Raw genomic sequence first — 5,000 nt, forward strand, 5'->3', positions numbered from 1 at the left:
AGAGGAAAAGAGAAGTGGGGGGGGAGGTAACCGCCTCACCTGAACACCGGCGGCGGACCGCCGGCCCGCGAGGGGCCCTCCCAAAGGGGTGCCACGTGGCGTGGCGAGCGATGCGCAGCAGCGGCGCCCGGGGCACGGCCCGGAGCCAGGGCCCGGGGGCTTCGGGCCAGGCGTGACAACCGGACTCGGACCGGGAGCTCACACCGCAAAGTGTCCGCCATCCCCCTCTCGGCAGCGGGGCACACGACTCGTCTTTGACCCGCGGGTGCAGCAGCACGGTTCTTTTGCCCCGGAGGTTCCTCCGACCGACCTTCTGGAACCGAAGATGGGCATTTAGGGTCCTGAAAAACGTGTCCCCGAAAATCTCCGCGAACCTTTCTTGGCAATATTGTAGATGTGGCACCCGGCCCAGCCACCGGGGCAAACCACCAAAAGTGTCCGCCCTCCTGGATCGAAGGGTCGGACAAAGCCCATTTCAAAAACCTCATACGGACTTCCAGGCCTCTCCGGCGGGCCCAGGTCAACCGCTCGCCCCCCAGCAGCGAAATTTTTTTCTAAGTCCCACGCCGGACACCAGGTCAACACGGCTCTCTGGCAGGAGAAGCCCGCCGCTCCCGAGGAAGCGCCCCCGGCTTGCCCTGAACGCCGTAAGGGAGGGCGGCAGGTCACCGGGGCGAAACCGGAGCGGTGGCCGGTCTCCTGGAACTCTCCCCCGGCCTGGCCCGCCGGGCCGCTCCCGGCCGGAGCTCCCACGTTAACCGCTCCCAACGCAACCGAGCAGAAGTTTTCCAAGTCCCACGGCGGACACCAGGTCCTCCCGGTTCCCCGTCAGGAGAGCCCCGCCACTCCTGGGGAAGCAAGCACCGCTGCCTGCCCGACCTCCGAGCCCATCACCGGGGGGGGGGGCGGGAGCCGGAATCGCGGGCCAGAGCCTGGAACTCTCGCACGGCCAGGCCCGCCGGATCGGGGCACGCTGCCTCCACGCTCGGTTGACAAGGCAGCGCGGCACGGTTCTTTTGCCCCGGAGGTTCCTCTGACCGACTTTCTGGAACCGAACATGGGCATTTAGGGTCCTGAAAACCGAGTCCCCCAAAATCTCCGCGAACCTTTCTTGGCAATATTGTAGATGCGGCACCCGGCCCAGCCACCGGGGCCAACCGCCGAAAGTGTCCGCCCTCCTGGAGCGAAGGCCCGGGCAAGGCCCGTTTGAAAAACCTCATACGGACTTCCGGAGCGCGAGCCCGGGCGCCAGGTCGACCCAGGGCCGACCTCCCGGGCCCCAGAGAGGCACGTCTCCGCCGCGGAAGCCGCCTGATGCCCGCGCCGAAGGCCCCCGGGCCCGCCCGGCCTCCGCGCAGGGCACCGGGGAGAAGTAGGAATCGTGGCCGGGCTCCTGGAACTCCTGCCCGGCCTGCCCCGCGGAAGCATGCCGGGTTCTCCCGCCGCGCCGTGCAGGTTCTTCCGCCCCTCGCCGGGGTAGCCGGGCTCCAACCGCTGGGCCCCGCAGCCTGGAAGGGCCCCTGCGAGTCGCCCCCCGGCCTGCACGCCCGCCGTGCAGTCGACCGGGTCGAAGCCGGAATCGCGGCCGGGTTCCTGGAACTCTCGCCCGGCCTGCCCGCCCGGCCCGCCCCCCGGGCCGGGGCTCCAGTCGACTTGGAGCCAAACTCGGTTTTGACCCCCTCCTGCAGCACGGTCCGGCCCCGGAGGTTCCTCCGTCCGACCTCCTGGAACCCAAGATGGGCATCCAGGGTCCCGAAATCCGTGTCCCCGAAAATCTCCGCGAACCTTTCCTGGCAATATTGTAGATGCGGCACCCGGCCCAGCCACCGGGGGCAACCGCCGAAAGTGTCCGCCCTCCTGGAGCGAAGGCCCGGGCAAGGCCCGTTTCAAAAACCTCATACGGACTTCCGGAGCCCGAGCCCCGGCGCCAGGTCGACCCAGGGCCGACCTCCCGGGCCCCAGAGAGGCTCGTCTCCGCCGCGGAAGCCGCCCGCCGCCCGCGGCGAAGGCCCCCGGGCCCGCCCGGCCTCCGGGCAGGGCACCGGGGAGAAGTAGGAATCGTGGCCGGGCTCCTGGAACTCCTGCCCGGCCTGCCCCGCGGAAGCATGCCGGGTTCTCCCGCCGCGCCGTGCAGGTTCTTCCGCCCCTCGCCGGGGTAGCCGGGCTCCAACCGCTGGGCCCCGCAGCGTGGAAGGGCCCCTGCGAGTCGCCCCCCGGCCTGCACGCCCGCCGTGCAGTCGACCGGGTCGAAGCCGGAATCGCGGCCGGGTTCCTGGAACTCTCGCCCGGCCTGCCCGCCCGGCCCGCCCCCCGGGCCGGGGCTCCAGTCGACATGGAGCCAAACTCGGTTTTGACCCCCTCCTGCAGCACGGTCCGGCCCCGGAGGTTCCTCCGTCCGACCTCCTGGAACCCAAGATGGGCATCCAGGGTCCCGAAATCCGTGTCCCCGAAAATCTCCGCGAACCTTTCCTGGCAATATTGTAGATGCGGCACCCGGCCCAGCCACCGGGGGCAACCGCCGAAAGTGTCCGCCCTCCTGGAGCGAAGGCCCGGGCAAGGCCCGTTTCAAAAACCTCATACGGACTTCCGGAGCCCGAGCCCCGGCGCCAGGTCGACCCAGGGCCGACCTCCCGGGCCCCAGAGAGGCTCGTCTCCGCCGCGGAAGCCGCCCGCCGCCCGCGGCGAAGGCCCCCGGGCCCGCCCGGCCTCCGGGCAGGGCACCGGGGAGAAGTAGGAATCGTGGCCGGGCTCCTGGAACTCCTGCCCGGCCTGCCACGCGGAAGCATGCCGGGTTCTCCCGCCGCGCCGTGCAGGTTCTTCCGCCCCTCGCCGGGGTAGCCGGGCTCCAACCGCTGGGCCCCGCAGCCTGGAAGGGCCCCTGCGAGTCGCCCCCCGGCCTGCACGCCCGCCGTGCAGTCGACCGGGTCGAAGCCGGAATCGCGGCCGGGTTCCTGGAACTCTCGCCCGGCCTGCCCGCCCGGCCCGCCCCCCGGGCCGGGGCTCCAGTCGACTTGGAGCCAAACTCGGTTTTGACCCCCTCCTGCAGCACGGTCCGGCCCCGGAGGTTCCTCCGTCCGACCTCCTGGAACCCAAGATGGGCATCTAGGGTCCCGAAATCCGTGTCCCCGAAAATCTCCGCGAACCTTTCCTGGCAATATTGTAGATGCGGCACCCGGCCCAGCCACCGGGGGCAACCGCCGAAAGTGTCCGCCCTCCTGGAGCGAAGGCCCGGGCAAGGCCCGTTTCAAAAACCTCATACGGACTTCCGGAGCCCGAGCCCCGGCGCCAGGTCGACCCAGGGCCGACCTCCCGGGCCCCAGAGAGGCTCGTCTCCGCCGCGGAAGCCGCCCGCCGCCCGCGCCGAAGGCCCCCGGGCCCGCCCGGCCTCCGGGCAGGGCACCGGGGAGAAGTAGGAATCGTGGCCGGGCTCCTGGAACTCCTGCCCGGCCTGCCCCGCGCATGCATGCCGGGTTCTCCGGCCGCGCCGTGCAGGTTCTTCCGCCCCTCGCCGGGGTAGCCGGGCTCCAACCGCTGGGCCCCGCAGCCTGGAAGGGGCCCTGGGAGTCGCCGCCGGCCTGCACGCCCGCCGTGCAGTCGACCGGGTCGAAGCCGGAATCGCGGCCGGGTTCCTGGAACTCTCGCCCGGCCTGCCCGCCCGGCCCGCCCCCCGGGCCGGAGCGCCAGTCGACATGGAGCCAAACTCGGGGTTGACCCTCGCCTGCAGCACGGTCCGGCCCCGGAGGTTCCTCCGTCCGAGCTCCTGGAACCCAAGATGGGCATCTAGGGTCCCGAAACCCGTGTCCTCGAAAATCTCCGCGAACCTTTCCTGGCAATATTGCAGATGCGGCACCCGGCCCAGCCACCGGGACGAACCGCCGAAAGTGTCCGGCCTCCTGGAGCGAAGGCCCGGGCAAGGCCCGTTTGAAAAACCTCATACGGACTTCCAGGGCCGGAGCCCCGGCGCCAGGTCGACCGCGGGCCTCCCTCCCGGGGCCCAGCACGGCTCGTCTCCCCCGCGGGAGCAGCCCGCCGCCCTCGCCGAAGGCCCCCGGACCTGCCCGGCCTCCGGGCAGGGCACCGGGGAGAAGCCGGAATCGCGGCCGGGCTCCTGGAACTCTCGCCCGGCCAAGCCGCTCGGCCCGCCCCTGGGCCGGAGCTCCAGTCGACATGGAGCCAAACTCGCGGTTGAACCTCTCCTGCAGCACGGTCCGGCCCCGGAGGTTCCTCCGTCCGAGCTCCTGGAACCCAAGATGGGCATCTAGGGTCCCGAAACCCGTGTCCCCGAAAATCTCCGCGGACCTTTCTCGGCAATATTGTAGATGCGGCACCCGGCCCAGCCGCCGGGAGCAACCGCCGAAAGTGTCCGGCCTCCTGGAGCGAAGGCCCGGGCACGGCCCGTTTGAAAATCCTCATACGGACTTCCAGGGCCGGAGCTCGGGAGCCAGGTCGACCCCGGGCCTCCCTCCCGGGCGTTAGGGCGGCTCGTCTCCCCCGCGGGAGCAGCCCGCTGCCCGCGCCGAAGGCCCCCGGACCCGCCCGGCCTCCGGGCAGGGCACCGGGGAGAAGCCGGAATCGCGGCCGGGCTCCTGGAACTCTCGCCCGGCCAAGCCGCTCGGCCCGCCCCTGGGCCGGAGCTCCAGTCGACATGGAGCCAAACTCGCGGTTGAACCCCTCCTGCAGCACGGTCCGGCCCCGGAGGTTCCTCCGTCCGAGCTCCTGGAACCCAAGATGGGCATCTAGGGTCCCGGAAACCGTGTCCCCGAAAATCTCCGCGGACCTTTCTCGGCAATATTGTAGATGCGGCACCCGGCCCAGCCACCGGGACGAACCGCCGAAAGTGTCCGCCCTCCTGGAGCGAAGGCCCGGGCACGGCCCGTTTGAAAAACCTCATACGGACTTCCGGAGCCCGAGCCCCGGCGCCAGGTCGACCCAGGGCCAACCTCCCGGGCCCCAGAGAGGCTCGTCTCCCCCGCGGGAGCAGCCCGCCGCCCGCGCCGAAG

Source organism: Alligator mississippiensis, unplaced genomic scaffold, assembly GCF_030867095.1.
Source record: "Alligator mississippiensis isolate rAllMis1 unplaced genomic scaffold, rAllMis1 scaffold_89, whole genome shotgun sequence".
In the NCBI taxonomy this organism is placed as follows: Eukaryota; Metazoa; Chordata; order Crocodylia; family Alligatoridae; genus Alligator; species Alligator mississippiensis.